This window comes from Typopeltis vanoorti, chromosome 25 (assembly GCF_054136105.1).
Source record: "Typopeltis vanoorti isolate ZY-2024b chromosome 25, IOZ_Tvanoo_1.0, whole genome shotgun sequence".
Lineage (NCBI taxonomy): Eukaryota > Metazoa > Arthropoda > Arachnida > Uropygi > Thelyphonidae > Typopeltis > Typopeltis vanoorti.
This window is the reverse complement of record NC_143573.1, coordinates 77693688-77719928: the sequence shown is the minus strand read 5'-3', so window position 1 is coordinate 77719928 and position 26241 is coordinate 77693688. Positions and strand designations below refer to the sequence as shown.

The window sequence follows — 26241 nt, the reverse complement described above, 5'->3', positions numbered from 1 at the left end:
TTTAACGGAAAAGTATATATTCTAAACGCTTATTAAGCATATAAACTGTGAGGCGTTGGTTTGCCTTTCAGGAATTGCTCTAACGATGTACAGGAGGGATCACGTTTGCGTATTAGAATAGAGAACAGGTGCTGCTGAAAATATCAGCAGCACCTGTTCTGCTGTGTATGACTCTAAAATACAAAACGCGTTAATGTTTCACGATTGATAAGTTATAATTTTGTAAAATAATTAAAATTGCATGACTTCATTCGATGCAGTTTGTTTTTAATCAGGTCACAGTTTTCTGATTGTAAAGAAAACAGACACACACAAAAAATTGTAATGAAGTGGAGATCTCTCTTCTTGCCGAGCACACGCAATTATATGGCCCTGCACGAAAGATTGTGTGTGTTATTACAAGTGCTGCTTCAGCGTTTTGTTATTATGAAAAGGTTGGTAAGCTACATTGAACTTTCTCTTTCTACTCACTGTAGGAAGGAGAGGATACAAAATACTTCCTCTAAAGTTGAAGATCAGCAAATGTCAGATCACGGTTGCATTTAAAAACCACTGTAGCGTATTCTGTCGACGACGACTCCGACAGAATATGATACAAAATGCGCTCATTCTGTTGTTGGTCATTTCAATTCCCCACAACAGAATGAGTAGGATATATATACAAGGGTGGTATTGAAAAGTTCTCGGCCAAACAATGAAAAAACAAATTTTTAATTTCAAAATTATTTTTATTTTTCAACATAATCTCCCTTAAGACTAATACATTTATTCCAGCGATGCTCCAGCGCCATTAGTACTCTTCCCTGTAGTGGCTTTCCGTAAGAGCTGCAATCGCCCCTTGATTCGAAGAAAAGCGCTAACCAGCGAGGAAGAGTTTTAGTTTTGGGAAGAGATAGAAGTCAGAGGGAGCCAAATCTGGGGAATAGGGTGGATGTTCCAACAATTCATAGTGCAAAACCATTAATTTTCCCATTGCCCAAACACCTTTGTGGGCAGGTTTATTGTCTTGATGAAAGATTATTTTTTTTCTTCTGCAAACTGAGTCTTTTCTCACGAATTTTTTCGTCTAGTCTGGTTAAAAGATCGGAATAATATTTCCAGGCTATTGTTTTACCCTCTTCAAGATAATTAATAAACAAAACACCTTTAGCATCCCAAAATACCGATGCCATGACCTTCCCTTCTGATGGAACCGACTTTGTCTTCTTTGGCGCTGAACAACCGGCTTCTGTCCACTGTTTTGACTGCTGTTTGGATTCTGTTGTGTAATGGTGAAATTGTTAAAACGCTCCAAGCACTGTTCAGAGATTTTCATGGGTGCGTTTTTGATCTGCTGTGAGCAAACGCAGAAATCTAGGAAAGGGTAAAACAATAACCGGGGAATATCATTCCGATCTTTTAACCAGACTAGACAAAAAAAAAAATTCGTGACAAAGACTCAGTTTTCAGAAGGAAAAAAAAAAACATCTTTCATACTTAAAGCTTTTTTCATTTGCAATTCTTCATGCAAAATATATCCTGCACGTTCTTTTGAAATGCCTATAAGCTCAGCAATTTCACGCACTTTGACTCGCCGGTCATCCAATACCATGCCGTGCAATCGATGAATGATTTCTGGTGGTGTTACACTTTTTGGACGTCCTTCATGTGGATCATCTTCAAGGATGGTACGACCACGTTTAAACTCGGCATCTCATTTCTTAATTGTCGAAAACCAAGGAGAAGAGTGTCCATAAACTTTTACGAACTTCGAATGAATTTCTTTTAGCGTTAAACCTTCTTTTACAAAGAATTTTATAACCGCACGATACTCAATTTCATCCATTTCAAGGGTTACAGACAACACTTTTGCTTCAGACAGCTGTATAAAACAAACTACTTGATAGAATAACTTGCAATTTCACATGGATGCTTATGAGATGTACCAACTTAGGGAAAGAAATCTTGCCGATAATGTTGCGATCTATGGTCGAGGCTGAGAACTTTTCAGACCACTCTCGTGTGTGTGTGTATGTATTGTATATATAATAAAAGCTAAAGGGAAGTCAGCCGGTGTAATAAGGAGGTGGCAGGGATTTTCCTTACAGAGTGCATACAAACAGGTCAGAAAATGAGCGCCATTTAGACATAATGCACTTGCTCCTACTTTGGCTGCTTGGGCGTAAATGAATCGGCCATTTCAATTCCATTTAAGATCAAAATTTGTGACATCAGTATTCGCAATGAATCCCTTTCCTTTAAAGGATTCATTATTCTCCGCCCCCCCCTTCCACTTAAGTGGAAGGGGGGGGGGAATCGACTTCGTAAATGATATTCATCTTCTGGTGTGATACTGTTGTCGTTTGGCAATAACCTGAAACAGGCACAAATACTTTCAAACCAGTGAAAGATTCTTGCTTATCACGTCTAGTAGTAGTGCCATACTAGTTTATGTAGAGTTACTACTGCTTGACCTTCATACACAACTAAATAAGGAATGGCAATACCCAGCAATGTAAGCTGGCGTGTAGTAACATACGAAGCAGAAGAAATGTAAGAAACGCTGCGAAGATCTGAAACGAAAAGATGGAGCGGTCATAATACGATTATGAAGCACGCGTGAAGGAAGGAATCCAAAGAAGTTCAGCATTAAGCCTTATTCGGCTTACGCGAGAAAGAACAGGAAGCTGTATTGTTCGTCCGTCAGAACTAGAGTGGTACGGAATCCTTTTTGTCGCAAATGAAAGATGTTTTAGCAGTTAATTGACACCCGCTGCATGTTCTGTCAGCTCTTTAAGGTTCATTTATCTGTAAATTTGTAGGAAAGTGAAACGTTAATGCTGAAATAGTTGATTATATTACTCGCTGGTATCAGTGATGCGAAATACATCTTAACTATTTTACTGTCTTCACAATTGAGGTTACGAAGGATAGATTTCACACCCAAAAGATTTATATTAGCCTAACTCATTAGGGGGAAAGTCTCGTTTTTTCACTCTTCCACTTGGGATCGGAAACACAAAGCCTGTAGGATTGCACAGCGGAGACTCTATTCCTCGACTACCCAAGCAAACCTGTCGAAACACCATACATTTAAGTTTACGATACTTTCTCAAATTGCCACAATTAATTGCTAGCCAGTTGGCAACAAGCAATGTTGGCAACGCTGCTTGTTGCCTTAGCTCCATTATTAATTCTACAGTTATTCCACGCACTTGAATAGTACGCACAGAGTTTGCATAATTATTTATCGATAGGAATAATTTGCTGTAAGCAAGAGTACAAATATCAATAGCAGCTGATTCTTTAGAATGGCCTGAAATCCCTGCATGTTCAGACAGAAATGATCTAAAGCTTACATCGAAGACATTGGGCGTTCAAGTATGCAGTTGAATAACCTTCACTACCAACGGTCTGGAAGGAGGTACTGAACTCAGACCTTGAGTAACTTGGCCAATAGTTTACAAAAATAGTTAAATAATATTTGGTCTGTGGATGAACATAATGAATGGCATACTTAGAATCGCCAGTGTCTTATCAACAATAAGGTGTATGGATAAGAAGTTTTATTCTTGTTTTTATCGATATTTTTAATTTTTTATAAAATGCCTTCATTTTACAGATATTGTACGAAGAAATTTTGCAAGCAGTAGCCTCGGATTGTGGCCAAGTCCACTGTTTTACCGAAAAGACCGCAGACTTGACCACAATTTGCCCTTAAGTATCAGCTCTAATATAAGTGTCATGGGAAGTGCATTGTTTACATTATAATAGGAGTTACTTAAATATAAACAGACTTAAGCTGTGCAGCGACTTGCCATTGCAACTACTGCGAACGATCCGTGTGTGATTTTTGAAAAAAATCTTTCTCCTTAATTGGACAATAATTTAAAAAAAAAAAAAAAAGTCACGCTATTTCCCTTGAAAACAAAACTATGGAAAGCAGCATTAGTTTTTCTAGAGCGTGAATGATATGGAAAACCTGATCCCTGGCGCCCACTGCCAAATAAATAAATAAAGTAACAATAAAAATGGATGTCCAGTGTTATCGCTTGCTGCGTAGTTAGTGTTGGGTTAATTACCACACTTTCCTCTATTGCGGTGCTGCATTCCAACTCGCGAAGTTTCAGATTTGCACTTTTTTAATACGAGATTTGAAAGCGGGTACCTCATTAGGACCAAATTAATGCTCCACATGATCAAATGAGTCTTCGAACAGTTCCTAAACAGTAAACTTTAAACAATTTTTTTAAATAGGAATACTTATCTTAACTAGTTCATTTTACATAAAAGAATTGAATGAATTCTTATATTCTTTAATCATTAGGGAAGAAATTAATTGTGTAATTAATGGCACTGTACTTGCCTTCGTATGCACTTTCTCAGCTCTTCGATAGGTGTTACTCCTTGCATTTAACTCCTGTAAGTTGTCAACGTTGTACTCGAGGTGTTTTTTATTGATCTCGATGCTACGACTCGTTGGTGCCGCGATATCATTATCTATCCTCCCCGTTAAGAACCGTCGCAAAGGTTGTCGATAAAATAGTTTACGTAGAACTAATAATCGCAAGGGGGCGTAACTTTGTCACGTCAACTTAAGTTTTTGTTTTTATCATCTCGGAGGCGCCCTTTCCCCACCTGTGTGGTTGCTTGAGTGCAGTGGGCGTCTGCAACAAGAACGGCAGAGAAGATGGTGGCTTAGCTTATTGGATTTATGCAGAATTTCGATGACTAAAAGGTAAGCCGGATGCTGAAATGAACTAGTTCAAGTTTGTACTATAAAACTTGAAAGGGAATCCTGTTAACTACTATCGTTCTATCAAAAGAATACCCTACTATTTGACTTTTTTTTTTCTTACAGAAAATATTTCTCGGTACTATACTTAAAGTATTGTATAACTTATAATTTCTCAGAAAAAAGAGACATTTCTTAATTTGACTAAAAGAGAACGAAAGTTTAAGCATTCATTCGGTGAACTGAGATGATTCTAGACAGCAAGTTCAATAACGCTATTCTTTAATCATAACTGTCTTATTGTAATTAGCTATGGTGTGGGATAACACTGCACTGTTTCGTACTCGCTCAAGTATTTTAAATGATCTTCGAAAAAGGTCGAATTATTTTACTGATTTATAGCGCTACTTATACGGGGCAAATTTTTAAGCGTTTAACTAATGTACACTGAAATTGTGGTTTATCTGAAACTTTAAAAGCCTCGTTGAGTCATTCTTGATGGTTATTCTTAGCAAATGAGAACATAACATGAAATGGGTTTGACAGTCAATAATAGTTGGTTTATTTTAACACTCGATGAGCGGAAGTTTTATTTTAAATATTACCTGCAGAAAACGGCAGAGTAAATCAATGTTTCCTTCTACAAATATCCTTAACGATTTTAATGCGCATTAATGGAGAAAGCAGGTGTTGTCACAGAGGCACCTGCTCCTGCACACAAAGGCCGTTCGAGTCACGGTATTTGTGATTTGCTGACTTTTATATTTTTACTTGAAACGGTACGCTCAAAATATTCATTATCTGTTAGCATAAATGCAATTCTACTAAATCAAGTAATAATCATTTGGCTGTCACGTAACCGAGATCATTTTACCTTTATCGGCAAAATGATTCTTCAAAAAAAAAAGTTGAACCTTGACTCTTTCTTTAGAAAATCATGTGACGAGCGAATTCACGTGAAACAGTAGAGCATTATCACACCATAGTCACTTGGAAACAAGCACGGTTAAAATATAGCGTTATGCAACTTGTTGTCCAGAATCGTCTTCTGAAATTGCAGTTTTGATAAAGCATTAAGCAAAAATCGACGAGAGATAATTCATTTGTCTTTTTTGTACTATTACAACTACGGTGAAGAGATAACTGAAACGTAGGTAATATACGCTGTGGATCCTATTTGTACTGCGCTGATCGAAAGAAAACAAAACATAGCGAGATAAATTTCGCAGTTATGAGAACCAAGCAGTATGTGGATTCTCTGGTTATTTTGTGACAACACTCAGCGGACATTACTATTTCTGCTATTGTATCCTCATCTCATCCCCCTCCACGCTCATCACAGTACCTTATCCTAATAGATCAGTTTGGATAGTAACGATTTCTTAGGAAAAAGTCGAGCACTGCTTTCAAAAAAAAAAAAAAAAAGGAAATAGATTTCCTCGATATAGACATGACCGAATTCCTTAGCCGAAACCCTGCTGTTAAGGTGGTAATTTTCTTAGAACTGCATCAGATGGATGGTGCAATGGCGTTTGGGTCGATATCGATTAGTTAATTGATCGCACTTTGTTTGTCCCAAATGATTCTTTGCAACAAACAATCCAGCACACCTCCGTACGCTGCATTCCAATTACCAACGGATCGCGACCTTGAGATTCCGCCCTCTAGGTATGCTTAGGGCTCTGTGGTAGCGCATGCGGAGGGGGAAAAGACATTCTTTTACCTGTTGACACACAACCCGCTTCACCTCCCTGGTACTTAAAGTTCAGCGCTACTTAACGGTATATGGAAGTACACAATGACTTCGAGTAAGGGGCCTGACTCCCTTCAGTTTATATTTAGGCGCAGCGAATAAAAATGGTTTTCATTGAGTTCAACTTACTTTCAGCAAACTGCTGTTTTAAATAGAAAATAAAAATTTCGCTAAATGCGAGGGCAACTGTCGCTTATTACGGTCTTCATTATTTATTCGTGTGCTCGTTCAACAGGAGTGCACCTAGCAAGTCTTCAGCGAACGTTCTTAAGGCTACTTGCAAGACACCTGCATTGTTAGTAGTTTGCCCGTGGGGTGAAGAAAAATGACCTTGGTCTTCCTTCCGATCTTTGTTTACCTCGTTTCACAAAAGCGGTGTTAAATGCACGTTCTACTCCATGGGTCTGCAATAATTTTCGTCTGAATTTACTTTAGAAATCCATACCGAGTTCAAACTTAACTATGAGCCATTCAGTGCAGCAGTAGTTTGTTTTAATTTCGCACGTCTACAAAAAGGTTCCGCAGGGATGGGCTTCAGTTATTCGCTCTTGTCGGACACAGCAGGAACGTAGCTGTAGTGGGGCATTCTTTGTTAATCTAATAAAAGCGCTTCCTTGCTCAATTAACTAGGTTGTGCTTCACGCGCAGATTTTAGTCGAGGCCGAGTATGACATCATGTTCTCTCAGTTCAAAGTTCATTTTATGACAGGAAACTACAAAACAACCGAACTACTGAGATCGTTGTACAGGTTATTCTTACCTTCTTCCTTTTCCCCTTTCCATGGCTCGTTTGTTTCAGGAACAAACCTTGTAACATATCACGAATTTAAATATCGCTGTAAACATTTAACGCTTTTAAATGCATATTTAGTATATTGCATAGGTAAAATTTCGCTGATTTTTTTTTTTTTTTGAAAACAAATTCTAAATTAGTAAAACGGCCACTGCTTATCAAATGTTTTGACTTGGTAGCAGTTTAAAATTTTACTCATTGATTTGCTGTGCTATTTAAATAGAAGATACTAAATATTTAATAAATAACACATATCATTAAAAGGTTTGATTATTTTAGATTGAGAAGGGATATTTCTGAAGTTAATATACCTTTCTTTATTTTAAAAGTAGGCGCCTTTTCTGTTTTGTTCCAAACCAAACAGTTTCGAAATCAACACAAAGTTGTTGTTTTTTTTTATTTGAATTTTGTTTTAGTTGCCCCTTAGGTAGTCCTGTCATACTTCCCCATGCTGTTGATTCTAGTTTCTCGCATTTAAATTTTTCTATTTAATTTTTGAGGATTCTTTATTTGCGGTTATCTGCATAACTTGACATGATTTTGAGAATGCTCTTTCTTTACATAATTATTTATCGTTGTTAATTGCTGCTTTCAGATAATACAGAAGGAATAAATTTTGTCTATATAACCAAGACTGGTCAGAATTTGTATTTGCATCATTTTACAAGTATTTAAGTGGTTATGCTCGTAACGTAACTCGAATGGTGTCATAATTATTCTTAAAACTGCATTTTAAAAATGCCAAATGCAACTTCACTGTTTTATTAGTTCCTCATATTTCTTGCATCACCCATCCGTGTGTAAAGTCGTTGTAATTAGTAAAAATCATCATTTTGCATAATTTTGTGTGTTGGAATCGCCAAACCATAAAGTATACTAAGAATTAGTACACCTTATGGTTTGGCGATTACTATTTCCGATTCTCTTTAGGTATATTCTGTGGTACGGATATTTTAACTTAAAATATCTGTTTATTTTAAACATCATTATTTAATAAATATCAACGATGCTGATTATACTGTGGCAAAATTTGTACTGACTGCAGCGCGCAAATTGTAACAGAAGTTAAATGTTACGTTGCATGGTCCTTTAACATTCTTCTTTCATAAGGGACGTTCCACACATCTTAGAAAAAGCTAGTCGAACACTCAAGTGTAGTTATAAAGAAATGGTAATCGTACCGCTTAGACTTGACAGTAATGATTTTGGTATGAACTTTGTAATGGCTAACAGTCGATTTTAGTTGTGATTGAGACTCTTGGTTTAACTGCGGTGTACAAAAAAAAAAAAAAAAAAAAAAAAAACAGTAGTTAGGTGGTTTTATGCCACTATTAGATACCCTTCAATGTCTACTAAAGAACAGAAGAGGCTCTCCACATCCTGAATTTCATGTAATAAAAAGTTCATCATAAACTCGGGTTAGATATAACCTTCTAAAACAGGACCATCGACATTTCGCTGTCAATCTAGACTACCTTCAATGCTATCTAGAGGCTGTTAAACTCGTGTCCTCATCAGTCGCCAGTGCAGTTAGACACGAATGGTTGACAGTTTTCGGAAATGCAGTTCAGTGGTTATTATCAATGGGAATAAGGTATATCGACTAAAGTATGCGATCTTTGCGGACGAATTTTATTTCCTGTGGAATATGGAACTCCATTCTTCCCTTTTCCTGTTATGAATCCAATGTCGCATTCTTTGTGTAGATGACGTCACCGAACCATGAATGGTGGAAGCAATATCAATTTGTTACACTGCTTGCAAAGAATGAAACTGTTTTTAATTTTCTCCTGAAATGTTCACAAATGTGGCATTGTTTAATGTAATAATAAAAACATGTTAATTTTATGTTAATTAACATGTTTTTAATTAACATCGACAACATGCATAAAAAGAGAATGCATGCGAAGTAGAGCATCATTCATACTCCACCCATGACCATTAAAATAATTTTTTGACGGAAATGACTTGTTTTTCTTTCTGTTTTTAAAATTTAATTTATTCAAATCGGTAACATTCCAAATGAGTGCATTTCTGTGCTGACGATTTGCTGGGCTACATATCGGTTATATGCGCATTTGTAATCAGCTCTGTATAATGGATGATGGCAATAATATTGATATAATTCGAGGAATTGAGCGACTAGATACCGATTCGCATATATCTAAATTAATTGGTATTTTGCAGGAATTAAAGCGGTCACAAGTCCAATCTACTGTTATATTATTCATAATTAATTTTAAGAACTCGAGTATTTCCTTTATCAGAATTCTGTCATGATATCGAATTGAATGTGAATACGAGATCCACCCATACTGACTTATCAAGTTAAATTACGTAATTCACAATCCGTGTATCTGGGATTATTTTTTCTAAAATTGTTGACCAGTACTCGCTATAGATATCGGGAGGAAAAATGGGACGAATACTGTACACGCACCCTCAAGTGTAATAATTGTAATACTAGCGTTTAGGAGTGTGGCCAGTCTTCAGTTTTTATGTATATTATGAATCTCACCTACATAAGCTCATATAGTGCGTTAGTATTTGTGCCATAGGTGAAATAACACAGAACTGCTGCTGCTCTGGAAACCAAACATGGACATTTATTATAATCAATTCAGAGTTCCGATGCTCGCCCAGCCAGCCCACTCAGGTTGATGAAATTCATCTCCCAACTAAAGACATTTACAAAACATTACAGAATACCCATGCGCGATTCAGGTCCACATGCTGTTGTTTAGATAGTAGGTATGCTGACTATCTGACCAAAAGTAAAAGGATTAAATAAGGGGTAGAAAATGAATTGTTGACGTCTTGGAATGTATAGCTTAATACCTGTAAAGAAGTTGATATTAACGAGCTGTTCTTGCTCCAGGCGCATCTAATGTTACTATATTCCCCTAAGATTGTATCTGATGACTGTAATTCTTTTTTTTGTGTGTGTGTGTGTGCGTGCGTGCGTGCGTGCGTGAAGCGCAACATAAAGAATGGCGTTTTTAAGATGTAAAGTATAATTCTGTTTGTTAGATTGTCATTTCAAGGAGAAAATCATTTTTAAAAGGACCTGGATATATATATATATATATATATATATATATATATATATATTTGAATATATGGCCATTTCAAAATCAAAGTAATTAGGTTTTATTTCTCGTGAAGAATTGGCGTTTAAGGAGTTCGTTGTCCAGAGCTACTCAGATATAAGTGCCCAACGCGGTGTCATTCAAAATTGTGGTCCAGATCAGATTATAATGCGATGAGGTCCTTTATTTGCCTTTAATTTTAATCCTCATTCATGAATCTGTGATTCTAGCGCTTGAAATAAAAGCGATTTAATTGTCAAATCCAATTTTCCCGAATTGGATAAGTCAATACTGAACGAAGTAAATATTTGCTTTTAAATGTATTGAGACTACAATGATGCAATGCGATGCGAGAATGAGATGCAACATAACTTCGGTAGCAGCGTGCATATAATCTTATAAACATATCATTACCAAAGCAAGAAGTTCGCTGCAATTTAGAAGCAGGTACTTCAATGGTTTGTTCTTTAAATAGTGGTTTTGTTTTACATGCTGATACAGTATCGCTCTAGTTTCAGATGAATTTATATTTTCAAGAATTAAAAAATTTCAGTCAAACAGCTACTTTGAAATTGTTTAATATACACGATTTCAGGACAGAAAATTGCTTATAGAATCTATGCTAGACCCAGCGAAATGCCGTCGGAAAAAAATCAGGCATGAGAGCGAAGTGTAAAAGAACCAAGAAAATCGGCTGGAAAATCAACCAAATCTAGTGAAATAATTTGGTTGATATCCACACTTGGGTATATTATTGAATCCACCAGATCTGGATTTTTCTGAACACTGAATAAGGAGAAATGGGAAGTATTCGGTATGTGTGATTTTTCTTGATCAGTCACAAGGAAGTTTAAAGCGGATAATGCGTAAGAGGTCAACGTTTGTTTTAGTGATGTTGCAAGACCGGAAACGAATTAAGAAGGAATGGCATTTACATTCAGTGATTATGTGAGAGTGACTTAGAACGTGTCTGACTTCACTGAAAAATAATTTTTTTAATATTATAAAATCGATTTTTGTAGATATCAGTTACTTCATAGGGAGGCCTTCTGTTTTTGTGCAATATTGCTGCTAGATTGAAAACGGAGTTGTGATGCTGTGACTCTAATCACCAGGAATTAATCTGTTTCATTCCAATATTGATGGAAGAGGTCACGGATATGCTCACTGTGATAAAAAATGCAGATAATCCATAAAGATGACAATTTTGGTAGCGCATCAGGAACAAAGAAAATGTTGGTCGAAATGGGAACACTGAAATTCATACTCTTCTCGTAACAAAGAAGGAAAACTTCCCTTGTCACTACTAGTGGTGTCAAACGACAGTGGCTGCGATAGACATTCCACGAGAGGGAAAAAAAAGGGCAGTCTAAATTTGCTGAAGTAAAGTTTTGTGTAGTTAAAGTTGGAAAGATGGGAGAAAATGAGCAAGATCATCGGAAAATCTGAAGAATTTTGCTACTTGTGTAAGATTTTTTTTGTTGATGGCAATGAATTTCTGAAGGAAATAAATTTTCAGTTAAACAAAGTGGACCGCATTATCCAGTTGCCTGAGTTTTAGGGGGGAAAAGATCTCAAAAGTATTTCTTCGATACATATTCTGAATCTCCAACAAAATCAAAAGTCTGAGTTAAGGGATCGAAGTAATAATAGTAAACAAACGACACAGTCTGATCGAAATCTTTTGAACTGAAGCAGGCTACTTAACAAATTTCAATCTCATTCAGTGCGCATATAAATAATCATCTTTCTAAAGTAAAAGTCATGGAGTAAGAAGATATTAAAAGTAAAATAACTAATTAGTGAAGAAGCCTCAGTTGATTTACGAGCCGCATAGTTGATTACTGATTGAGTTTATTTCGACTGCTTATGATGTGCGTGTATTGTTTGATGTTGCTAGATCGAAAAGTGGTTTGTGATGTCACCCTGCTCGATTAGAAGGAAACTATGTTCTCATTGATTCATGGTGCAGACAGTTTCTCACATTTTTGTTGGAAGAGGGTCGAGCGCCTCTCGATGAAGGTCTCATGCTATCTTTTCTGGCGTAAGTTATGTATCACCGCTTTTATAACGATGAAGAGAGAGTTGCTGACTGGATGATTTCTTGACTTTGCATGGGCAAGGTTGGAATATCCATGTTAATGCAAATGGCAGCAGGTCAAAGCTGTAGTTGTCGCAGACGAACGAATCAATTTGCTATCAACAAGTCATCTCGGGGAGATATCGAGCTCTTCTGTCATTGAAGAGAAGCAGTTCTCTGACAAATCTAGGTTAAATTTGGGTAGTATAAGAGTGTGCCACATTCTCCATTGTCTGCTTGCGTCAGGTTCAATGGCTCTATTCTTCTAAGGTAGCTTCCAATTAGTAGATGTTGGCCGAGTTAGATTCTCTGACGAAGCTGCTTGTTTGTTTGCACAGAATTTCAGCTTGCTTCAGATATGTTCAATTTGCGCTTCTTATTTGATAACATCTATCCGTTCAGATCGACTGCCATATTTCAAGGTTATTAGCGAAAGTGCCATGTGAGGTTGGAGGATCAGATGTCTCCTCTCCTGTCATCCTCGCATCGCAACAAACCCGTGTAAGAAAGGAAAACCGCTTGTTTTTAGTGGGACTTACAATAATGCAAGTCCGTCTAAAGAGGAGACACGTTGAGTATTTCAGAAAGTGAGACTGCTTTCATTGCGTTGTAGAATTAGGTTTTTCCATCTGAAGAACATTTCTGTAAAATAAAATAAAAAATAAAATAAAAAAGTGGTCAGATGTATTGTCACTTGGACTATTTGTTATCCTTAAGGTAGTAAAAGGAGCTCTTCCTATTCCTGGTGGTAGAAAAGCATTTGTTAATGACGCCTTGCCTTCCTCTCTGAAGAGGTAGGCAGAGCTTAGCATATGAGATGCTAGAGAATTTTTTACGATATTTTCCAAAAAAAAAAAAAAAAAGTTTCGTTTCTCTTCATCAAGATAATTACATGAATAAACTAAAAACAACAACCAGAAAATAATAACAGTCATCAACTCCTAATGAAAATATTTGAATAAGATTAACTGGTAGACACGAATACGTCGTGGTGAATTAATGAAGGACCTAACTTGATGTAAAATGATTCCTTGTTTTTGTTGCGCTGTAGAGGATGTTTCATCTTTGGTGAATGAGAGCCAGTTGGTTTTTTTCCACGTAAATTCGACGATTTTTGATTTATATGTTTTGTTTTTATGAATTGTTGTGGAGGAGCTGGAATCGTAATGTATGCCAGCGCAGAAAAGATTATTGATTATTACTTTTCCTCGTATAGATATAGTGTCTCATACTTTGGACCCATCTTACTATTTTCTTGAAGCGTTTGATTAGTGTGTCCTCAGATAATTACCAGCATCAGACAAATGGCTAGGCTTAGATGAGTCTTCCAGTTGCCGCACCACAATCCAGTGATTTTGTGGGAAATAGTTTGACTCTTGAAGCTATATGCTACAGGTAATATACTTCTGGTATGTGAGGTGATGTCTTCCTTCTGATGGACCACAATGGCGACAACACGCACAGGTCAGCGCTTGGTAAGAAGGGATCCAAAGAAGCGCTTCACTGAATAGAGTATTTAGCCAGCATAGGGAAGATTTAAAGGCGGTTGTGTAAAGTAAGCCAGTTAGTATACAATTATTTTATTCCACCCTCACGTATGTCAATGGTTTAGTGGGTGTTTAATTTTAGGCAGAAAATGTTTGGAATATGGCATTTTGATTTATCTGAATGTTCAAGCCATAGGATTGCAAGCAGTTGAACAGGTAGGGATGCTCAAAGCGATTACAAACTCATGCACTCGTTTGTTAACAGGACATCATGCCTGTCTCTGAAGTGCATTTGTCATGCATCGATCTCTTGAGATGATGGTACAGCTTTTGTGTTTTTCTGTTATCGATGACTTTCGATATTGTTTGGCAGTCAGTATTGGAGATGGGTTTCCAATTTGGTGAAGTCAACTTTTTTTTTTTTTTTTAGATGAGCTAAATCTTGTCATCCCACTAAAATACCTAGTCTCTCTTCTCTGTTGAGGAAAGGCCCGAGTTTTTCCCAGAAAGTCCTGTAAAATTCTCTAAAGTCGTCTCTCTGTAGAGACTTGTCAAGAAGATGCACGCTTTCGTTTGGCGTATCGTGATTGGTAACGGTTTCATAATTCGTCAGTGGGGAAGAGTAAAACCTGTAGTACGTTAGTACCACCACCACTGGGCTAAAGATTTATTTCTGTTCTTATTTAAAAGTCGTGTGTTTTTATTTTTTGAATAGCAGGCAAACCAGCCCTTGAACTCAACGCCACCACAGACAAAGATACACCGGGGCGTAGGGCTAACCACCTTATCCTGTAACGGTTTGAGGTCCGTTGATTTAAAAATCCCTCGACATTGCAAGGTAAAAGAGGGTTAAAGGAAAAATATAAGTCCTGCTCTAGAGACCCAACATTTTCAAGCCTTTTCAGGTCTCCAATAGTCGGGAAGCTAGTCTCACACCGGACGATAAAATTCGTCTACCACGTTAAGACAGTGTCACGGTCAGGTGTGAATCCCAGCTTCTTGGTTAGTGAGCTGGTACATTAGCTATTTGGCCATCCAGGCCGGTACTCGCGAAGCATACTAATACTCAGATGGGAAAAAAAAATAACCTGAAACCCTTCAGAGTTCAAACATGATGTTCAAATGCTTCACAAACATCAGAAGAAAATAATGGTTCGAACTGCCAGGCTTAACACATTTCAATTCGCTGTTTTGGTCAGTTAACAAAAGAATGAAACTAATTAAAAAAAAAAAAAGCGATACTTAATTTCAGCACATCCTCCTGGAGGGGTGGCAGAAACGCAGAATGCGAATTAAAATGTATAGCCTGGTCTCGTATTTCGTTATCTTAACACTGCATTGCAAATAGCAGAAATTATATGCTCGTTGTGAAAGTAAAATTGTAATTAATTGTAGCATACGCAGATTATACTTCAGGAAATAAAGCGTAATACCTCTAGAGCAGAAAAAAACCTATTTTTTCTATAATTTACTATGAATAAATTTTAATTTATTTGCTAAACTGAGGGGAAAAACATTTAATGTCATCGTCGAATCTTATGATTAAAACCTAGAAATCATTACTACGATCCTTTGGATTAAATGTATTCGATCTTGTATGGTTTGAGTTGCGTCGTGAGTTGTTCAGATAAATGCTTCAATAATTGTTTTGTTTAGTAGTTCAATTGTTTTTAATTACATACGTTTATCACGTGAGAGATAGCGTGATGTAAATTTCGACTTGTACTTCACTGATTAAATTATTAATTACAGTTTTATATGCTTCACCGCAGTCAATTACCAATAATCCGACCCGAACAAGCGATTATATGAATAATAGATATAAGGAACTAAGAGTGTTTCTAACCATGTTTTTAGATTTAGATGTTCGGAATCAGGATCTCCCCCCATACACGCACACGTACTGTCAAGACTTAGCAACTTTAAACGTTGATGACTGAGACAAAACAGAATCAAAAGTCATCGCAAGTCAGCAATAAAATATTGATTTAGACGAGCAAGAATGTATTCAGCGCCTCTGCAGTATATCAGCGGATGACAAGCTGATGAGAAATTTATTGCAGAAATAATTTTGCATTAACTACTTTGCCGTATGAATGTAAAAAATGAAAACAGTGACGTCTATGGATTTTTAAGTCTCCTGGCTTTAAGAAGTCGGTGTGTTTCCTGAAACGATTTCAAGTATTCACATTTTTTTATGAGAAAGTGTGAAAAATAACTTTAATATCAAAATCAAATTTTTGCCCGTTAAATTAGTGTAAATACGGGTAAATTAATGTAATAATGCCATGTTAACGTGGATTTCCTGAATGCTTAATTTCCATTAAAATGGGGAGCACTAAGTAAACACACTGCCATGAAACATCAGGGAACTCGAGATACTGTCGGATCGTATATCTTACTACTTCATTTTTTTTTTTTTACTTTTACTATTATTTATTGGGTGATGCTTGTCTGAATATAAGGAAATTTATATTATACTGCACCACCCTATATTCAGATTAGTCTATATAATATAGAAGAACCAATCATCAACTATGCTCATAATATCACTTTATCTTTAGGCCGAGGTTAGTAATAGTAATTAAGGCTTCCGCAAAGATCCAATTAATTTTGTGAGCGGTGCAATGAAAGAAAATCAGGCAAACACCATATTTAACTCAGTTAAAGAAAACATTTAATGTAGAATCGTACAACATGTACATCCAAGTATAACTATCTGCAAGAGTTTATCCGATTGAAAAAATACATAAATTGACATTTAGCTATTAGTAACTTCTCAATTATGTTAGCGGATTATGACTGATGTCAACACTTAATTCTTAAAACATTAGTATTTCTTTCACATATTTCTCTCTATCCAAATAGATGAATCAAATCATAAATACATCGGTTTAGTTCAAGGTATTAAGAATAATTACAATCCATTAACTATCAAACATTCACTTTTCAGTTCATTATGCTCAGTCAATCAAATTGAAAATAGTTCTTAAAAGTTTAACTTTCCAAATGTTGCAATAACTGATCTGATGACAGACTTCTCTATATTCTCTCTGTCAGCTAACACTTGATAGAACAACATAGCACTTATCACTTCGAGGAGAAAATACTTCAGTACATCTTACATCCGACCATTATTTATATAACACCACAGCTTAGGTCAAAATATATCCGATGGAGTTAACTGTTATTGTTTCACACAGGTTATAGAAAGGTCAAATCTTACCGGGTTACAGCTTCTACACATCGAATTCGCATAGGCACATTCGAAATTCTTGTTGACTTTTACCTTATGGCAACACAATTTCAAAAGAAATCTTCCACTATAATAACTGAATTAGAGACACAGAATTACACAAGTCTTGATGCACTTGGTTTAAGTTATCTACTAATTCCTTATTTTCTTCTATGTATCAACTTCAGTTCTGTACTATTCTTCCACTAAACATTTGGAATTTATCGTAGTATCAGAACTCCCATAGAAATAATTCGAAATGCCTATTAATTCCCGGTCCTTTCCTAGTCGATTTACAGCATATATAAATTCCCCTTCTGCCACTCGCTACCGATCTTTATGCTGTCTCCCAGGCAGGGTGACCACTCAGCAAAAATATTTCGTACCAACTTATGCAAGAAAAAGGTACTAAATCTGAAAAAAAAAAAGTACTAGATTTTTATTTGCTTTCGTTTCACTCTGTTTTGGGCATTTTATCACATTATCACTACCTTATTATCATAGATGAACTCAATGTAAAACCTCTAAATTAACACACGTACGACAAAAATGAAAAGAAAAAAGTCAAACTCATCTCACTGTAGTCATCTATGAGTCCAAGAGTTGTCATTCATCATAACAGAAGTCCCAGTTGTAACTCTAGCACTTAATATGTGTATTAATTTAATATATAATTTTTAGTGTTTAAAATAATATAATGCATATTGTTTAAAATAATGTAACATTAAATTTTCAGTTATTTAATATGCTATTTACATATATACACATATAGGGGTGCCCATTCTCAAGAAAAACAGTGGAAATATTTATTCATTATTTTAGCAGATTTTGCTAAATTAATTAACTAATCAGAAATAGTAAAATCTGTAGCTGATGAAAGTTTCAATTTTTCTTTTGCTAAAAGGAGTCCATTCATCGAGTGAGTTTGTAGTTGATTTCTTATTTTATTCTTATTTATTTTCCCTGCTGAAAATATTCTTTCAGTTGCTGCTGATGAATGAGGGAAGCACAGTACAGCATTAACTAATGTTTTTAAATTAGGAAACATTTGTTCTCCTACAGCATTTTTCATTTCAAAAACTTTATTCCAAAAAAAACCTTTTTTCAAATGCTCCTACAGTCTTCAATAGTTGCAATTCTCTATCAACCTCTTCGTAACGCCCCTAGATATACATTTCTATGTCTAAAAACTGCCCATTGTGGGTTGGATTTATCTTTTCAATGGGGTCCAAATGACGCTGTGCATAAATAAAAGGTGGTTACTCATATTAAAATATTTAATTTTTCCACTTGTTTTAATTGCTGTAGTGATCTTATGACGTGCGAGAGGTGTTTGAATAGCAAAGAATATATTTTCATTAGCTAATACCAGTCGGATTGTGTGAGTATGGGTTCGGGGTGGGGAAGAGAAGGTTAGCGAACAGTGAGAATGGGAGAAAAAAAAAAAGAGAAACCATACTTGTGTCACTGAATGTGACATATGGGGAGGTGGGAAAAGAGAAAATATATTAAACTCATATGTCTAACTCTCATGTTGTTATTGTTATTATTATTCGGAAGGAAGAAAGTGCTAGATCTGTTGGTGAACGTACTAGAACACTAAAAATTTATAAAATGTACTAGATCTAGTACGAAAGTACTAGATGTGGTCACCTTGCTCCCAGGCTTCTTACTATATTTTACTTTCGTTTTCGAATTCACTCTTTTCTCTTCTTTCCCGCCAAAATCCGATTCTGACCAGTTCAGCTCATAACAACTCACTTCTCCCTTTATATACAGTACTTCACGCGCTACCTAAAAATAACTCCGTTTCCTTGACAGTGACCAATCAAATCTCATTAGCAGAATTTCTTAAATTTACTTTCACTTTCATTTACAATAAATAAAATACATATGTTACAGCTCACTTAGGATACATTTACAAATTATATAAAGAATTTATACAGAATAAATAACTAAAAAAAATTACTGTTTTTTTTTATTGAAATAATAATTGTAAGTATTTAAATTAGAATTTACTTAGAAGTAAAATTAGCTCAGGATATGTAATTTATGTTAAATCATGAATTATTATTATTATTTCGGGCAACTCCAAGGAGTCGACACTCATCGAGGGAGGACCTAACATCATGTCAAGAACAACTATTCAACATCCACACAGTATCTATCATACCTCGCATTGAACTCATTCACGGTCATAGCACCTACAACAGACTCTGGCAGCTTATTCCACTCATTCACCACTCTCCAAGTAAAAAAAAAAACTTAGTTCTAACACCCTTACTAACCACACTCTTGCCCAGATTCCATGTATGGCACCTAGTCCTCCCACCACCAGTCCTATTCTCAAAAATATCTTCTGGATTAATACTATAGAAACCCTTCAGTAATTTGAATGTCTCAATCATATTACCCCTTTTCCGCCTATCAACCAATTTTTGCAACCCACAAATCTTCAACATGTTCTCATAAGGTTCATTCCACAGACCTGCTATCATCTTGGTCATGCGTCTCTGGATCCTCTCCACCTCCTCCCCATCCTCCCCAAGAAGAAACCCTGGGGCCCATATCTGGGCACAGTAGTCTAGATGGAGTCTTATCAAGACTCGATATAGTGAAACAATAACTTGTTTGTCTTTGCTTGTTAAAGTATTTTTCAGCAACCAAGTGATTTGATGAGCTGATTTAGCCACTTTTGCAATGTGCTCCCTAAACTTCAACTCCCTATCCACCAACACTCCCAAATCCCTGGCCTCATCAATCTCCTGGAGTACTGTTCCACCAATGTGATATACTGCTGCTAATCTTTCCCTCCAAAATGCATAACCTTGCACCTTGCCACATTAAATTGACATCCATTTTCCCTAGCCCAGTCCTCCAAACTATCCAAATCATCCTGCAAAATTTTGACATCCATCCTGTGCACTCACAATTGCTCTACCCAACTTTGCATCATCAGCAAACAAGTGAACACTTCCTCTCAGATTCTTTCCTATATCGTTAATGAACAAATTGGAAAGTAGTGGTCCAAGAACAGAACCCTGCGGCACACCACTAGTCACAAGCCGTCTTTTGGATTCCACTCCTGAATAAACCACTCTCTGGTATCTCTCCATCAACCACCCTCCTATCCATCTCACCAACCCTATATCCATCCCCATCTGCTCCATTTTACTGATTAGAATTCCATGTGGTATCCTGTCAAAGGCCTTGGCAAGGTTCAGTAGCATCACTGTAAACCCATTACCCTTATCCAGTTCAGCAGTCACTGTGTTATAAAACATGAGCAAGTTATTGAGGCATGATCTACCCTTCAAAAAACCATGTTGTCCCCCATACAGTATCCCATTTTCATCTATCCAATCCTGTATTCTTCTCTTGACTAATTTCTCTAAGACCTTGACAAAGATTCCTGATATGGCAGTCTTGGAATCTCCTTCATGCAGTGGAACTATTTTCCCCTCTTTCCGCCCCCCTCGGGACTAACCCAGACTCGAAACTCAAATTAAACAAAATGGTCAAGGGTACTGACAATCTTTAGCCGCTTCACGTACGACACGAGCTGGTATACCATCCAATCCCACAGATGTATTGACATTGAGGTTTTGCAATAGACTACTCACCTCCACTTCATTCACCACAATTCCCGTATAATCTATTGGTTCATTCATTTCTGCAATGCCATCACCTGGAAGACGTATTCTTGCAAAGTGCTCGCTCAGTCATTCAACTATATCAACTGATTCGGTTTCCTCCCTACCATCGGCATTCTTTAAAATTATTCTGCCATATACATTTTTTATTTTACTTGCAACATATCGAAAAAACTGTTTAGCATTCTCTTTAGCCTGCATGGCCAATGTTCTTTCGTAATCCTTTTTTGCTTTTCTTACCACACTCGTTACCCTTCTGGCCTGCGCTTTATACCGTTCATGTGCCTGTCGGTCACCTTTCTCCTTAAATTCCCTCCATAGTTTTTTTTTTGCAGCTCAAGCTTAATGGTGTTATTCATCCATTTAACTCTTACTTGATTTATTATTCGGACTCTAGGTATACAGTCAGCCATTGCTTCATGCAAACACTTCTTAACCGCCTCCCATGCACTATCAACTTCTAGCCCTTGCAGTTGTACATGCCATGGCACTGAACCAATCAATCTCCTAAGCTTGATCATACTTACCAGCCCGATAATTCCACATGTACCCTGTCTTAATTGTAAATCCACACCTTTAGCCACCTCCCAAGTCAAGGCCCTATGATCACTCTCACCAATTGGTGGCAACGTGGTCATATTCGTTACAGCCAAATTCTCAGATGGAATTACCAGGTCAAGCACTCTCTGACCCCTAGTATTTTCCATTGCATGCTGTCGCAGATATTTATCCCTTAATAACCGCATAAAATCCAATTCCTTCCTCCCATGTGTCCTGTCCTCCTTCCAATCAATAGTTGAAATCTCCCATAATAATTACCCTTCTTCCACTCATGTCTTCTATTTGCTTATGCATACTATCTCCATCTATTCCATCACCTGGTCTATAGCAGCACCCAACTGTATATTTAGTTCTGCTAGTTTCAATCTCGCACCAAATAGCCTCAAATGTGCTATTTTCTCTATCCTGCAGTTCCACTTCTATTCTTCTTGGCTGTAGTTCATCAGCTATCATCAATAACACTCCTCTCCCCCATTTTATTCTCCCTGTCACTCCTGAACACACCATACCCCTCACATTCAATCCCCACTAGCTGTGTCATCTTCTGTCATCCATGTTTCGCTAATGCCAATAACCCGTGGTCGGGAAGTGCCAACCAAGGCCAAAAATTCTTCCTTCTTGTTCCTAATACTTCTGGCATTTGTATACATGAATTGCAGAAGCCGATTTGTCCCATCCCTATTTTGATGCCTTATACTATCTCATTCTGATTCGTGGTCTTTCCTACTCGCTTGGGCACATACTCAACTGTCTCCCTAAAATCTGCATATCTACCCCCCCTACCCCTTAATAACTCTAGTTTCCCTGATTCAACACATTTTCAAGTCTCCGTACACCAAATCCATTGAAATGTAAACATTCAAATCCATTCAAATGAATGAAGTATTAATAATCGTAAAATTCTTCATGTCAACGTGGATTTCCTGAACGCTTAATTTCCATTAAAATTGGGAGCACTAAGTAAACACACTGCCATGAAACATCAGGAAACTCGAGATACTCTGCTGGCCTGGTTGACCGAGTGGCTTCCAACCTGTGGGTTATTACACGCCATAAAAGGGACGTTGATTACCAGTTGACTGAGTGGATAGAGCGTCTGCTTTCCAACTAATAAATCGTAGGTTCGAATCCCACTGCAGGCAATATGTGTAATGTTTGCGAATGCCTTTAGCAGGGAGTTGTATTTTTATGCGGAAACATATAATGTTTCCGCATAATTTAACCATTAAACGATTCGCAAGACTCAAATGTATGCAATACACTTGCTTTCGTGAATTGAACGCACGCACGCACACACACCTAGCACGTGAGTACGTTGAGACACGCTTGCCGTCCCTTCTAGCACTGTACCTTCACAACGCTGTAATACACCACGTGCTGCTGCTCCATTTCAATCTACAGAAATAGAGCGAGACAATCCACGTTTATCTTATCGGTTCTCTCCCACACTCGTATTTTCTAAAACTTTATCGACCCTTTTCCATAATCCTCTTATTAATGTGAAATAATTATCTTTGGAATTTGGGTGGAGACAAATTGCTTTGATTATTATTTTTTATTATTATTATTTTAAAGGTGGATCGTTATTATAATACGAATGAAAATCGTGCTATAATAACGCAGGTTGCTTCGATTTCTAATTTAGAACATTTCTTTAAAAATTATTTTTATCGCATCAGAAAATAGGTTTCGTTTATACTTAGCCATTTTGATTTTCTCGTCTATTGCGAATGTATAGCCTATTAGGAACTTGTAGATAAGGAAAAGGCAAGGTAGAAGTTTTTTTCAAGCCACTTTAGCTCTCCGCTAAACAGTCGGCGAGCTTTGTCTTAATAACGAACATCATCTCTATTCAGAATATATTCAACTATGCGAATAGAGGATGGCTCAACATTCCACGTACAAACTTTGAGGGGAGATAGAGAACATCAAAATCAATCCTATTCACATGGAAAGCATAATCGGAAACGCCACCCGAAAGTGATAGGTGGCGCTGTTCGCCAGAGCTCCATGTGAGCAAATGAGGCTTCCTCATTCAAGCTTCCGACGTCGTACGAAGAACAGGCGTCGTTTTACGAACGCTGAGATGACAGACATGCACCTCGTTTACCATATTATGTATCCAACTACTGTTGAACTGTTCAGTTACACATAACAAAGTTCTTTACTGCCTTGTGTTATTTCTGTATCTTTGTGTCCCTGTTAGTACCTTCCGGTGGCGTTTCCGGTCATGCTTTCCTATGTGAATAGGGTTGATTTTGATGTTCTCTACCTCCCCTCGAAGTTTGTACGTGGAATTTTGAACCACCCTGTATAGAAATATATATCCGCCCATCTCCCCTTTTTGCATTATGCTCATTGACCTGTTACGAACTTATCTTCTAGAAGCCTGCTTGCTGTTTATAAGAGGGTGGTTAATCCTCTCTGCTTTGTCTGCAAATGCGTGTGTTTCTAGCCGGTTTGTTTCTTGTGAGATGAAAACCTGAATTTCCAGGAGGGGAAACCCTGCCACCCCGTACAAATCCGATTCCCCCACCTTCACTTGAAGAGCTCAGATGACGGCTCTTCGCATCCTAGAGTGAATTCGAACCCGGGTCTTTCCAATCAAAGAGTATCGTCTGTAATGATTGAGCTGCGGAGGCTCTTTTCAGGACATTTTGATCCATCAAAATGAGTCGAGCACACAATTTATATAAATATTTGTGTATAGAGGGTTACATTTCGCGAAAGCAGTTCAGAAGACGAAATAGGTATTTTAAATCACCCTCCCTTCATGATTTATGCTTTATGTATAAAACGTGTGTCGAGAGAGATGCGCTTGCTTCATCGTACCCGCAGGCCTTTGAATTCAGGCGTTTATTTTTAATAAAATATTTCCACTTTCTAAAATTTTTGTTTAAATTAATGCAATCGGATTTACTATTTTAATGTAACACTACTGATATTGAAATTCCTCCACGTTGTATAAATTGCCCTCTAAACATTGTTGTTTTCAACGAAAACGAAAAATGTCACAAACGCCTGGTTCGGGCCGTACGTCTTTCTTGGGTATAATTAAAGGCGATGGTTGGGGGGGGGGGGGGGCGCTTTTTCTTTCGTTACAGGAGCCACAAAATTTTGCCACCGACACAAAGGGGGGAGGGATATTTGTTTTGCGTTATTTTCACATCAGTACTGAGATTTCGTCCTAGCTAGTAATAAAGCCGAATACCAAGAGATGGCGGCTCAATGCTAAAAGGCAGTATAGTGACTCGCATAGGCGATGATTCCATAATTCCATATTTTCTTAATTCCATATTTTCAAGTAATGAAAGTAATAATAGTAAGGTTTTGAAGTTCATTTCATGAATATCAAACCCAGCGCGGGAGAGAGAGAAAACGGAAGCAATTCAATTTCATATTCCTTTCATTGACTTCAGTCTGGTCGATTTAACACTTTCTATTGATTTCATAGATTAATTTTCTTTCTTTTAAGTGTTCTGGTCATTTTTTAATGTATATTGGTTCTCGAATTTTTTTCTAACCACGATAGGTTGTAAACCTGGGTCAGTCGCTGGAGAGTTGCTGCTTTGTTTTCTAAAAAAAATCATTTTAATTTATTTTTTCTCATTGTATTTAACCTTAAGTTTATTTATTAGCAGATCTTGCCGTAATAAATGCGGTGCCCCCAGTTGGAATCATGGATTCCCTGATTTAAATAATTAGGTATCGGGAATATATCCTATTAACCAAATAATTTTATGGATTCATACTTTTGCAAGAAATAAACTTTATAAAGAACTTTTTCTTGCTTTTTTTCTGTTGTTGTTTAGCAGAATCTTCTAAAATTTTATTATTTAAATTTCTTCCATCGAAGGACAATCGGGTTCGCTCGGCTTAAGAAAGTGAGGCCCTCTTCATTGGGTTCTATTCGCATTAAGTTATTCGCATCAGGTTTTATTCGCATTATGAAATCTGATTCATTCTTGATTAGTTTTAATGGGGCGCATATTTTGAAATGACTGTGAGAGGTAGTTCGTTTGCTAGGGACCTTTTGAGTTGGCTAGCCTCCAGTCATCACTAACAATGAGATGTTTTTCAAGCATCGAACTGTTGTAGATCTCAAGCAAGCATCCGCAACAATCCATTTATCAGTATCGAGAGTTTGTCCACCCCACCACTAATGCCAAATGATGAGCACAGAATTATCACCAAAACTTATTTAATATGTATTTTTATATCATCAGCATTGTAGGGCATGTTCTAAATAACTGGTCAGCTTATATATATATATTAAAGAATAAATTTTAAACGACTTTAAACCGAGATAAAGTATTAAATTTTAATGATACAACTAATTCCAGCCTTTTACAGCCTTCTTCAGGTATCCACTAAAGGTAGAACACAGTAATAAAAAACTGAGAATTACAGGTAAAAAATGCAATACATAATAGACACAAAAACGTTGTATTTTTCAAGTCGTTCTATCTAACGTATATATATTGTTGTATGCGTACTTGCAGGTTCTCGTGAGCGCCAGTATTGAACAACTGCAGTATGGCTATCAGGGATGTTATAACTCAAATTGCTGTTCAAATGTTCAGGATTAAGGAGGATTTCTCTGGACTCCACGATTTTCCTTTCAAACTCATCACAACAGCGAAAAATGTTTTCGGATTTATCCCACCAAACGGAGTGACTCTGTAGATCGTCATGAGGGTTATTAGAGAAAGAACATGACTGGATAGCGCAGATGCATGTGATCTTTTATAGGAGATGTCTCTCTTATGCTCCTCAATACGCAGTTCAACAGATTCGTTAGTCTGTCGAAAATAAGGAATATTACAGTCGCACCACAACTTGTAAACACCTGGATATTTCAGGTTATGATGAATAG

At 36.9% G+C, this 26241-nt stretch overlaps 1 protein-coding gene across 5 annotated transcripts in view; it reads left to right on the top strand.

The window, feature by feature from the left end:
• FucTA (glycoprotein 3-alpha-L-fucosyltransferase A) overlaps positions 1-26241 on the top strand; it is a 301606-nt gene that overhangs the window by 55123 nt on the left and 220242 nt on the right. For 2 of the 5 annotated variants that reach the window (XM_090414647.1, XM_090414643.1), the window contains exon 1: positions 4650-4717. The exons of the other annotated variants lie outside the window; for them this stretch is intronic. The gene's annotated coding sequence lies outside the window, so the exon portion shown is untranslated. Of the gene's footprint in view, positions 1-4649; positions 4718-26241 lie in introns of those variants that run through there. 5 annotated transcript variants of the gene reach the window in all.